At 36.3% G+C, this 14,154-nt stretch overlaps 1 protein-coding gene across 1 annotated transcript in view; it reads right to left on the bottom strand.

The window, feature by feature from the left end:
• LOC149787910 (uncharacterized) overlaps positions 1-12,953 on the bottom strand; it is a 162,202-nt gene extending 149,249 nt beyond the window's left edge. The window contains exon 1 of the mRNA XM_089974158.1: positions 12,841-12,953. The gene's annotated coding sequence lies outside the window, so the exon portion shown is untranslated. The remainder of the gene's footprint in view (positions 1-12,840) is intronic.
• Between the last annotated feature and the right edge of the window lie 1,201 nt (positions 12,954-14,154).

Here is a 14,154-nt window from a genome sequence, read left to right as displayed (position 1 = left end):
ATGCTTATCTGTGTGCTCAGATGCCATTTACATTCAAATGGAACCAAATGCTTATCTGTGTGCTCAGATGCCATGTACATTCAAATGGGACCAAATGCTTATCTGTGTGCTCAGATGTCATGTACATTCAAATAGAACCAAATGCGTATCTGTATGATCAGATGCCATGTACATTCAAATGGGACAAAAAGCTTATCTGTGTCCTCAGATTCCATGTACATTCATATGGGACAAAATGCTCATCTGTGTGCTCAGATGTCATGTACATTCAAATGGGACCAAACGCTTATCTGTATGATCAGATGCCATGTACATTCAAATGGAACCAAATGCTTATCTGTGTGCTCAGGTGTCATGTACATTCAAATGGAACCAAATGCTTATCTGTGTGCTCAGATGCCATTTACATTCAAATGGAACCAAATGCTTATCTGTGTGCTCAGATGCCATGTACATTCAAATGGGACCAAATGCTTATCTGTGTGCTCAGATGCCATGTACATTCAAATGGAACCAAATGCTTATCTGTGTGCTCAGATGTCATGTACATTCAAATGGAACCAAATGCTTATCTGTGTGCTCAGATGCCATTTACATTCAAATGGGACCAAATGCTTATCTGTGTGCTCAGATGCCATGTACATTCAAATAGAACCAAATGCGTATCTGTATGATCAGATGCCATGTACATTCAAATGGGACAAAAAGCTTATCTGTGTCCTCAGATTCCATGTACATTCATATGGGACAAAATGCTCATCTGTGTGCTCAGATGTCATGTACATTCAAATGGGACCAAATGCTTATCTGTGTGCTCAGATGCCATGTACATTCAAATGGAACCAAATGCTTATCTGTGTGCTCAGATGCCATTTACATTCAAATGGAACCAAATGCTTATCTGTGTGCTCAGATGTCATGTACATTCAAATGGGACCAAATGCTTATCTGTGTGCTCAGATGTCATGTACATTCAAATGGAACCAAATGCTTATCTGTGTGCTCAGATGTCATGTACATTCAAATGGAACCAAATGCTTATCTGTGTGCTCAGATGCCATGTACATTCAAATGGGACTAAATGCTTATCTGTGTGCTCAGATGTCATGTACATTCAAATGGAACCAAATGGGTATCTGTATGATCAGATGTAATGTACATTCAAATGGGACCAAATGCTTATCTGTGTGCTCAGATGCCATGTACATTCAAATAGAACCAAATGCGTATCTGTATGATCAGATGCCATGTACATTCAAATGGGACAAAAAGCTTATCTGTGTCCTCAGATTCCATGTACATTCATATGGGACAAAATGCTCATCTGTGTGCTCAGATGTCATGTACATTCAAATGGGACCAAATGCTTATCTGTGTGCTCAGATGCCATGTACATTCAAATGGAACCAAATGCTTATCTGTGTGCTCAGATGCCATTTACATTCAAATGGAACCAAATGCTTATCTGTGTGCTCAGATGCCATGTACATTCAAATGGGACCAAATGCTTATCTGTGTGCTCAGATGTCATGTACATTCAAATGGAACCAAATGCTTATCTGTGTGCTCAGATGTCATGTACATTCAAATGGAACCAAATGCTTATCTGTGTGCTCAGATGTCATGTACATTCAAATGGGACCAAATGCTTATCTGTGTGCTCAGATGTCATGTACATTCAAATGGGACCAAATGCTTATTTGTGTGCTCAGATGCCATGTACATTCAAATGGAACCAAATGCTTATCTGTGTGCTCAGATGCCATATACATTCAAATGGGACCAAATGCGTATCTGTATGATCAGATGCCATGTACATTCAAATGGGACAAAAAGCTTATCTGTGTCCTCAGATTCCATGTACATTCATATGGGACAAAATGCTCATCTGTGTGCTCAGATGTCATGTACATTCAAATGGAACCAAATGCTTATCTGTGTGCTCAGATGTCATGTACATTCAAATGGAACCAAATGCTTATCTGTGTGCTCAGATGCCATTTACATTCAAATGGGACCAAATGCTTATCTGTGTGCTCAGATGCCATGTACATTCAAATGGGACCAAATGCTCATCTGTGTGCTCAGATGCCATGTACATTCAAATGGGACCAAATGCTTATCTGTGTGCTCAGATGCCATGTACATTCAAATAGAACCAAATGCGTATCTGTATGATCAGATGCCATGTACATTCAAATGGGACAAAAAGCTTATCTGTGTCCTCAGATTCCATGTACATTCATATGGGACAAAATGCTCATCTGTGTGCTCAGATGTCATGTACATTCAAATGGGACCAAATGCTTATCTGTATGATCAGATGCCATGTACATTCAAATGGGACAAAAAGCTTATCTGTGTCCTCAGATTCCATGTACATTCATATGGGACAAAATGCTCATCTGTGTGCTCAGATGTCATGTACATTCAAATGGGACCAAATGCTTATCTGTGTGCTCAGATGCCATGTACATTCAAATGGAACCAAATGCTTATCTGTGTGCTCAGATGCCATTTACATTCAAATGGAACCAAATGCTTATCTGTGTGCTCAGATGCCATGTACATTCAAATGGGACCAAATGCTTATCTGTGTGCTCAGATGTCATGTACATTCAAATGGAACCAAATGCTTATCTGTGTGCTCAGATGTCATGTACATTCAAATGGAACCAAATGCTTATCTGTGTGCTCAGATGCCATTTACATTCAAATGGGACCAAATGCTTATCTGTGTGCTCAGATGCCATGTACATTCAAATAGAACCAAATGCGTATCTGTATGATCAGATGCCATGTACATTCAAATGGGACAAAAAGCTTATCTGTGTCCTCAGATTCCATGTACATTCATATGGGACAAAATGCTCATCTGTGTGCTCAGATGTCATGTACATTCAAATGGGACCAAATGCTTATCTGTGTGCTCAGATGCCATGTACATTCAAATGGAACCAAATGCTTATCTGTGTGCTCAGATGCCATTTACATTCAAATGGAACCAAATGCTTATCTGTGTGCTCAGATGCCATGTACATTCAAATGGGACCAAATGCTTATCTGTGTGCTCAGATGTCATGTACATTCAAATGGAACCAAATGCTTATCTGTGTGCTCAGATGTCATGTACATTCAAATGGAACCAAATGCTTATCTGTGTGCTCAGATGCCATGTACATTCAAATGGGACCAAATGCTTATCTGTGTGCTCAGATGCCATGTACATTCAAATAGAACCAAATGCGTATCTGTATGATCAGATGCCATGTACATTCAAATGGGACAAAAAGCTTATCTGTGTCCTCAGATTCCATGTACATTCATATGGGACAAAATGCTCATCTGTGTGCTCAGATGTCATGTACATTCACATGAGACCAAATGCTTATCTGCATGCTCAGATGCCATATACATTAATATGGGATCAAATGTTTATATGTGTTCTCGGATGCCATATACATTCAAATGGGACCAAATGCTTATATGTGTTCTCGGATGCCATATACATTCATATGGGACCAAATGCTTATATGTGTGCTCAGATGCCATTTACAGTCATATGGGATCAAATGTTTTGCGTTGGAATAAACTATTCTTTCATAATTGCCTACCTTTTAACTATATTCAAGAATATTTTGTTGCATATGTTGTTTCTTGACATTTGTGCTATTTTGCGTTTTTTTTTTAAGAACAAAGTGTCTTATGGAGGGAAGCAATTTAATAAAAATTACCTTCGTGATCTATTAAATTAATATTAATTTAATTTTGTAATTATACGCGTCGTTTCTAATTTTTAAGATGTGATTTATATATGAGAATATGCATTTTAAAAAATTCTTAAACAAGACGTATCTTGTATGTTTTTCTAAATAAGCGATCTTTTGTTTTACCTGCATACTGTATTGAGACATAACAGTCTCGCGATATTCGGTGCAAACAGATTTGTTACATATTGTCAGTATTGTAAGTTTACTGTATTTAGTGCAGACATATTTGGTATATATTGTCAGTTTTCAAACATTATTTTATTTGGTGCAGATAGATTTAGTTTATGTTGTTAGTATTGTAAGATTACTGTATTCAGTGCAGACAAATTTGGTACATATTGTCAGTATTGTAAGATTACTGTATTCAGTGCAGACAGATTTGGTACATATTGTCAGTCTTGTAAGATTACTGTATTCAGTGCAGACAGATTTGGTACATATTGTCAGTCTTGTAAGATTACTGTATTCAGTGCAGACAGATTTGGTACATATTGTCAGTCTTGTAAGATTACTGTATTCAGTGCAGACAAATTTGGAAGATAGTGTCAATGTTGTAAGAATACTGTTGTAAAGCTAATAAATTAAAGTTATAATTACGATTAAAAAAGTGAAGCAGTTGGTTACAATTACAATTTCTCTGTCACGCGGAAGTAATCAATTACAATTACTTTTTTATCAAGGTAATTAGAGTCACAATTACATTACTTCTTTTCAGTCTGTCATCACTCAGAGTTCTCATTGGCTTATTCTAGTTTAGCATATAACAGTGTTTTTTGCTCTAAGTGTTCAACGTACCATACTGAATACAATATTATAGAACTAATTTAAGAAAAAATTGTAAATAGCACTTTAAAAAATAAAGTTTGTAAAACTACCTTAAGTTGCTAAACTCGAATGAATATAAGGACGGTTTAGATAATTCTGGAAAACGTAAATCGTTCCTTCAGTCATTCATATCAGCATATTATCTCAGTTCCGACAAATCGAGTCTGATTTCACCTTCATTAGAGGGCGAACTTGAATTGTGCCTTCGCTCGATGATAAACCAACCGCCATCATATGAAGGAAAACACTCTAATTGACCTAATCCTGAGTCAAAATCTTAGCAACTCAGGTCCTGTACTTCAGTATCTGAATCTGTAATTACTTTAAATTCATTTAAATATGTTATTTAATCTAATCACATCGGCGGAAGAGTAATTACCTCTGATGCTCAATTGTAACTTTCCTCTGAGGACACGATCCTCCTTCTCTCCCTTGAACACATTATATATATATATATATATATATATATATATATATATATATATATATATATATATATATATATATATATATATATATATACAGAGAGAGAGAGAGAGAGAGAGAGAGACAGAGAGAGAGAGAGAGAGAGAGTAAGACAGTTATAAGACCATTATTCTGTATATTTAATTTGTATCGTTTATTGGTTTTTCTTAATGATTAGATTGTATGTATATCTGTATATTGTAATTCACCTTTGTCCAAAATCAAGTTAACCGTGTACCTGACAAGTTACGTTTATTTTGTAAACAAACATATTACATAGCTAATATTTCCCTATGATTATAGATTCAATATTCGGATCATTATCAATTGAAGTAAACATGTTTACTTCTGTCTGAATGTAGGATATTAGTTTTGCACTTGGAAATTCATAAACGTGATGACAATTTTTAATATTTTCGGGAGGAGACTGAGCCACATCCTAGCTCATTTACTGTGTCTTTGCTTTTGATGTAATGTTATTTACTTGAAAAATTATTAATTCTTTCCTTAACATCTCAAGCATAATCAGTCTTATTCTAGTGTTCAGTTTTCAATTTCTGTGGATTTATTTATTCAAATTACTACTCACTGGAATTACAAAGCGATCAATAATATTCTTGGACTAAAACATCATTCTCGAATCAAAATAAATTCAGACAAGGAAATTTTAGATTATATTATAGTAATACATCAAAAGGCTGTTAACACATCGCCATTTTACAGCCCATTGGCATATTAGCACGTACGAGACTACAGACACGTCTACACTTCATACTGGAAATTATTTGGACCATCACTGGAATTAAATTGGAACTTCATTACATTTGGACTTGTGATTGAACTTTTAAGTCTATTTGGTATTTAATTCACGATACTGTAAGTACTTTTTAAAATTTCATTTTGTATTCTTATGAAATAAACTATTTCTGAACCTGACAAAAATATATGGTTTTCGCTATTTTCGTTTTCTTAGTTTAGACCACAGAGTCGTTATACCACTTTAGGTATATGCTGCACAACATCTTACGAAATATTCTTTAATAGAAACTGAGGACGTAGCCACTTTCAAATAATTCAAACAATTCACCCAAATATTTGGACAATTTATCCAGTGACTGTTGAATCTATACGGTTGCAAAACAAACAACAAAAAAAAAAAACACCAAACCGAACCGTGTACTCAATACTTACAGAGTCTGCTATTGATTGCTCAAAGAAGTGGCATCATTATAAATAAGTCTCATAGTGTACGCCAGAAGGCGGTCAGTTTGACATGTGAATTGACATTGCCACCGCTTTATAACGCGCCGTGTGTGATATTCTTCGTAGGCGAGACAAAAAATATTAAATTCTTCTGCAACTAAACAAAATACGGCACACGCAGGTTCTGGGGTCAATTATAGCACAGAAGTATGGGACAGTGCTTGTTTAACTTCAAATTTTCATTTCTCATCATGTTATAAATTGCCCATTTATTCTTAAAAACCCAGTACTAGCAATTGTTTTGCTTATAGTAAGTGTCTTGATTGGCGTTCCTCTCTATTGTGTTGACGTGACTCAAACAAGGTGAATTTGGTTAAGACATTCTCTCTAAACAAGCGGCTTGAATGGGCGTAAATCAATATGGAAAACGCTCTGTGGGGTGCATACTCCACTTCATGTTTTAAGTAGTTTTTATTTGCAATTTCAAAACCCTTTTCACTTTCAAGCTGCGACGAGTATCAATCATAGGTGAAATTGTCATAGACCGTTCAACAAATCTCGCCAACCCATCTCCGGCCTCACCACAAGGTAATGGATCAAATTTCCAAGGCCTTTGAAAACATCAACGCCCCCTCCTTTTCCCTATCGTAGATAAATGTGTCTTAAAAGAAAATTGCTAGAAATGATATAGGCACGCATCTGCGCATGAGGTATTTGCAGTAGACGTTTTGTAGCAGTTTTACTTTGAAAATAATCTAGTCATAGGATTGTATTTGCACAGAGGAAGGTTCGATATTTCCCTTAAATGGAAGAGAGAACATTGCCCGTAGTTAACATCTCTGCGGTTATATATATATATATATATATATATATATATATATATATATATATAAGAGAGACAGACAGACAGACAGGGACTTGACATGCGCTTTAAAGAAGAGAACTATGAGGAACATCTACTCGTTCAATAATTGGCTAAAAGTTTCCATGGCAGAATCATCACGTGATTATGTCTTCATTTTCTTTTACAATTTGCAAATAATACAAACTTCGTAAACTCAGTGTAGGTATACAGTCTTACGTGATCACATACGGTGTTCTAAATATTAATATCAATAATCACTTTTGCTTTATCTTACACATATTTGTGCAACTGTGTGCGTTCATTTAAAAGAATTCTTCCGATTTAAACCCTAAAATCACTGAATTATATGCAATATAATATTAAACTTGCTTGACATAGGTTTCTGAATTAATATATATTCAGTTCATTTATAAGAATAAATATTCATACAAAACTGGGAAAAGAATATTACAAATTCCATCGGCTTTTGATAACCAATTTTACGACTTGTGTCACAACAATCTTCTTAAGTCCTTTGCCCATTTATAAATTCATAATTTATTAATTTTACAGAAACGTTATCGTATTCCAGTTTCCGATTAATTATCTCAACCTCTTGTTAAAAAATGAAGAACAGCCAGTAAACCGTCAGTTCTGGATGCATTGTTAGTTGCCAGATATGAGTAACTGACGGATCGACCGATTTGATAAATAAAGTGGTTAGAGCGTCCGCCTCGGATGCGGGAGATCGAACCCCGGTTGAGTCATACCAAAGACTTATAAAAATGGTACTAGCAGCTGCCTCGCGTGGCGCTCAGCACTGAGAGGTTAGTGTTAGGACTGGTCGGCCTGGTGTAAGCATAATCTCACTGGGTGGGACATGATGTTACATGTCTGTGATGCCCCTGTGCTTGACATCACTAGAAACTGACATCACTATAAAGTTTCACACTGCAGACACCGTAGCGATATCACATGACTTAAATTGTTAAAGCTAGTTAAAAAAATAAACAAAAACATCCCAGCCCCAACAACAACAAAATAAAAAAACACACGCAAACTGACAGATTTTAAGCTTCAGTCGAAATTTGAAGAAAAAAAAATCAATGTTTCTCAATTACAGACAGGACCATTTTGTTTTATTCTAATATCCATGAAGCTGAAGCTCTTGACTTGATAACGAAATCTTTCATTTTTCTATATATGAAAAAACAGAAGAGGCATGCATGCTTTCGACTGTATTTTTTAATGTTTTGAGTCTGTCAGTATATGTATCAGGTCAAACAAGATCCCGATGTCAAGTGTAACGTTGCGACTACCGTATACTGTCTTATACTGCAACAACATTGACAATGATCTACCGTCCCATAATGCGCCGGAAGATTAAGATCTAATTTGTGTTGTCTTTTGATAACTCCTAACATCCTACCGCAGAGTTCCAGAGCATAATACTACGACAGAGCTGGGTATGTCCTGTTTGCAGATGAATTGATTTGGATTATATATACAGTAAGTAATGCATGAACGACGAGGTGTTTCTTTCACTTGACGAAAGGAGGTGTGGGGTAAACTGAGAGAACTACGCACAAACAACTTGGAAAATGAGAATGGTTCTGTACCACATGAAAAAAAAATAGAATTTAGCATTACCATATTAACTATCTGACAACCATTTTACACAAACGTTTAGGACAATGATTATTGCTACCTTCTTCATCTATTGATTTGTACTAGTATTATTTTCAAAGTTTTTTTCCTTTAGAGCTATAAAAAAATATTGTTTCCAAACCCAATGTCACCCCCAATGTCTTTATTACTTTTGCACTTCTGTGTTTCCATCACACTGTCGATACAACGAACGTCTGATTATACTTCTTTGCTAAGAAAGCAAAAACATGCAAACAAAAGACATGTACAAAATACTGCAAATTTGGCTGACTCACCAGACAAGAAAGCAATAATTATCCTTCTTGGTCTTTTTCTCCATGTTTTAATCAGTCCCCGCCCCTTCCCCCATCCCCTTCTGCGTACGTAAGACACGCCGACAGCAGCGGACCTATCACTTGTTTAAATTCAAACAGCGCTGCATTATAAAGTTCAAAAGTAAATAGTTATAGCACGAATATTTGACTATGGCAGTGTCAACGGGTCTAACGTCGAATACGTGTAGACGAATTTTTATCAATCCAGTCCATACAAATTTATCTATGTCTAAACGGTTGATATAATAAAATAGCATTTTATCAAGAGCAAACAAGTTCGATTGTTTACAGTTGCTGTTTAAATGCTACTGTTTAAACTAGAAGCTTTTCTTTCTCAACGGCGTAAACAAAACTGCCTACCGGGAATGAATACAAATCAATGCATATTTTAGGAAGAAGTGAATGAAAATATGTCGCGTAGATATCTTACACCCCATCAGGGTCAAGGATCGGAAAGGGTCTCCTTTAATTTATCATTCATCCCAGTGAAACTCAATGCTGAAATTGATAAGAATCGGGGAAACTGCGTCAACAACGCATAACCTTACGTACCTGCCACGATGCACCGGCAAGACATAAGCACGGCCCTCAAAATCAGGGGCGAATCCAGAGCAGGATTAACACAATAGGCGAACTAAGCGGCCGCCAATATTGGGGGTGGGGGGGTGGTGCGCCAAAAACAAAGTAGACTGTCAGGTTATTCATCTATTATAGTTAAATATGTAGAATAAATAATGAAATTAATAAATGATCAAGCCGAATGTGTAATAATATTAATGAACAGTTATAATAATCTATGCCCGGGGGAGGGCGCAAGGTAGAAGGCTCGCTTGGGCATAAAATACCGTTGCACCGGCCCTAGGTGGATTCAGATATCGTTTAGGGTTGAGGGGGAACGTAAAGAAGTGGGTGAGGAATCAGTGGGACAAATCATAATGAGGGATGATCATGAATCTTCTCCAGGGTATAATTTTAGCTATAATAAACTGTATAGAAAACTTACTCTAGGAAACGTTCCTGTTGTTTCGCACTCATTTTCATGTGGGGTAAGGGCGTTTTCTCTGTCAACCCGACACGCAAAATGCCACGAGAGAGACCTTCCACGGACTTTTAATTGGGATCCAGCATTACAACAAACAGAAATAACGTATCACGTTTCACGAAAAAGAACAACGAATATGATTAGACCTCCGTGTGTGTGTGTGTGTGTGTGTGAGTGTGTGTGTGTGTGTGCTGTGTGTGTGTGTGTTCTTATGCTACGTGTTTATGCTCTAATAAACAGTAGCAAAAGAAAGAGTGAAAAGAACAAGCTTTGAAAAATGTAACTAATCATTTATTTCCTGAAAAAAAATGTAAGAATGAAAAATAAGAACTTACGGTTTTGAGAATCAAATCCAAACATAATCTAAGAATATTCCAGGAATTAAAATTTAGAAGTTCTAGTAATGAAATGTTTTAATGAAATTTGAGTTCGAGTCCCTACGAAAAATCAAAAATGGAATGCGAAGACGTATGCTGTAGTCAGTATTGTACTGTTGTGTCTACAGTTCTTTGTTGATTCACAAACAATCATATTCCGATGTTTGAATTTCCGAATAAAATTTAGAGAAATGTCTTTGTCCAAAAACTCTGCATGAGCCCTCAAACATTCTCAATAAAAAGAAATAATCTTTTAGAATCCAAATAATTTGAATAAAAGTTAAAATCTTAACTCCAAAATTGTCACAACAAATCGAACACCTTGACATCAAGTGTTTCTAAGCCCAAATTGAGAATTTTCTATCTAAACATAACTAATAAATCTAACTACTGCGCAATGTCGGAAAACAACTGCGAAAGATGGCTGTTTACACTCTAAAGTCACGTACTCCCAGTATGACCTTGATAAAAACCAATCATTTCACTCCAAGAATAAAATAAAAATGGAAAGTTGTTTACTTGTCTCAGTGATTTCTGAATCAAGGCCGGGAACTAAGTCAAAAAAGAAACAGTGTTTCTATTTTTAGGTATTTGTGAAAAGAGTCCGGTCAAATTGAATGTTCTGGAAAATATAAAATTCCTAGTAAACAATATTACACTACTCTGACATGTAATAAAATTAAAAATAATAAGATTTGAAACCTTACAAACAATTAAATTAAATCAAATACAAATTAAATCAAATATACCTAACAGCGTGCATTCATATATAATATATATGGAAAGTGATTCAGTTAGGTGATGGCATGAGGTGACGTTGTTGTTGTTATTGTTGTTGCAGGGTTTAACACCATTTTCGGCACATGAATGGCTATACATGTCGGACAGTATAAATAGTGGAGGAAGAACTTTTGTGTTTGCATCATCGATTTGCAAGTGTAAACAGTAATCGAGACCATAGAACAAAATCAATGGCGATTTCTAAATTTCTTGTTTTAAATAAACTATATTATCTGATTACTAAAAGACACCAAACGTACCATAATTTTGTTCTCTGATGCCAAAAATCCAAGTTTAAAGTAGATGACATTGTTTCATTGTTACAACCACTATTTCTGTAGACCTAGTGACAGATTGCTGTAGACCAGAGGTGCCTCATACACAAATTTACACCTTGTCGCGGGCCGCATAGTTCATTAAGTAAAATAATTAATATTTGAAATTGCAAAAATAAAAGGTTTTTCTAAATAGCATCATAATTAATTTTCAGTTGTTAATATTTTGTTAATATTTGAAAACTTAAACTTAAACTTCAAAAGAAGCACATTTATTTGATAAAGAGATTAACATAAACAGAGTCAGTGCGAATGATGACCTGTTCTTAGGCAGCATGAAAACCCTTGGCGGGCCGTAGTTTGCCCACCACTGCTGTAGACCTAGTAGACCTAGTGACATATTGTTGTAGACCTAGTGACAGATTGTTGTTGATGTTCATAATGCTATCTAATTCAAAGAATTGGTATATTAAACTTGATTTGTTGCAGACGTGAAGATCAACCTGCCATGTCTACCAGTAAGTTCAAATGTGTTCATTTACCACGTTTGTGATTTGTGGCCCTGCACTCGGTACTTTGTCTTTCTCTGTCTGTATGTCTGTTTTCCTGTCTGTTACGCACACAAACATGCTGAAACGCACAAATGTAAACATTGTTACATATCTTTTTAGTGTTCATGGTATAGTTTGGTATGTGCATGGATGAAAGGTGCTGAGTGTGCTCGATCCGCTTTTAATTCCCCTCGCGCAATTGGCGTCTATTTTCCAGGGGACCTGGCGAAAGTGTCTGGTACAATTTGAAGAAATTCACTTCTCTATGTACAGGCTGCTTTGTTTATAAACTCAGTGAAGTACAACACTGCAAAGCAAAATCCTTTGACCCCAAGGTCATTTCTGTCTGGTTTTCAAAACTCCCTCAAAATGGTGAGGCTATGTTGGCGGTCATATCTACACTGTTTTCATTCAGAACAAATTAAGATTCGCAAAAAAGTTTTGTATGAAAATCAGTTCCACCCATTCATGCAAGAGGAAGAGTAATAGCACGATGTTTGAGATGGTCCCCATTTTAACATGTAGGTGATCAGATGAGCATAATTCTGCTATAGAAACGAATACATGTTGTATTAATGTGTCTTATCGAAAACCGTGTATCGACCATTCATTCTGAGGCGATATAAAGATTCCATTAAGACCATTAATGCATCTATTTTGAAAGTTGGATCGGTATCATGATAATACACGAATAACTATATCTAACAAGAAAGAAGTGTTTTTTACTTCTCCTTTTAATGCCGGTATGACCATCTGCTCAGGATCGCTCCGGTGGCCTAGTGTTTAGAGCCTCAGCCTCGGATGCTGGTGGTCGCGGGTTCAAACCAAAGACTGAAAAAAATGAAGTAATAGCTGCCTCGCTAGACGCTCAGCATTAAGAGGTTAGTGCTAGGACTGGTCGACCTGGTGCCAGGATAATGTGACTGGGTGGGAAATCATGGTACATGTCTGTGGCATGATGCCAAGTTCTAGACATCACTATAAACCAGTTAAATATCAAATGAAGCCTTTTCGTAAAACAGCATGTCTTTATGATGTGTTCGGCAGCGATAACAAGATGTTCAAAATAGATCCCATTTGGGCCATATTGGAGGTCTGTGCCATATTGGAGAAACAGCGATATCTCAAAGTAGTGTTTTAGTGAAAGCCCCATGTCACCATGGCTAATTATTACGAAGAAGTGGCGATTTTCAAGCTGACCACCATTCAGCCTACTTAGAGGATTAATAGTAACCATTTGCAATAAAAATGAACTACATTCCTCAGAACATAAGAAATGTGTATGTGAATGGTACGGATCTCTGTTTAGGAGAATAATATAGCACGTTTTTCAAGATGGCCACCATTCTGTCCATACGAGGTTTGTGATTGGCACCATTTTCATTTTGGACCTACGAGACATGATAACAAGCCCTTTTGTGCAAATCTAATGTCGGTATGGCCATCCGTGTAGGAGAGACAGCGGTAGCAATGTCTGGGGCCATGTTAGGTTTTAATCGGTACTAATTTCATTTAGTACACATTATTCATCATAAGTCTTTTAATGAAAACTCCACATAAATAAGACAAGATTTTCACGATGACAGCTATTGCAGACACTTGCTATCAGATCGGCAGTTTTTCTTTTATGAACGATTAAATAATATGAGTAGTCTCTTAGTGAAACTCAAATGCCATATGGCCATCCGTTCAGAGGAAGTAGTGGAGGACGCCATTTTTATTCAGGCAGATGTCATAATAAGTCTTTCAGTGGAAACCCTGTGACGATACGGCCATCTGTTCAGGGGGGATAGCGATAATAGTATTTTCAAGATGGCTGGCCATACTTTGTGTCAGATCAACATGCTTTTTATTTAGAACCAACTAGATAATACGACAGGAAGATTTAGTAAAAACTTCTCATCGATATGACCGTAAAATCAGGAGGCGCAGTGATAACAAGATTTTAAAGATGGTTATGTGTGTCAGAGGAATGTCCGATGGGCACCATTTTCATTTAGGCCAAACTAGTCATAGCTTTTTTTAGTGACAAACCCATAT

The sequence above is a fragment of the Sinohyriopsis cumingii genome, chromosome 11, assembly GCF_028554795.1.
Source record: "Sinohyriopsis cumingii isolate HCF-2022 chromosome 11, ASM2855479v2, whole genome shotgun sequence".
NCBI classification, from domain to species: Eukaryota; Metazoa; Mollusca; class Bivalvia; order Unionida; family Unionidae; genus Sinohyriopsis; species Sinohyriopsis cumingii.
This window is presented reverse-complemented; position numbering and strand designations above follow the sequence as displayed.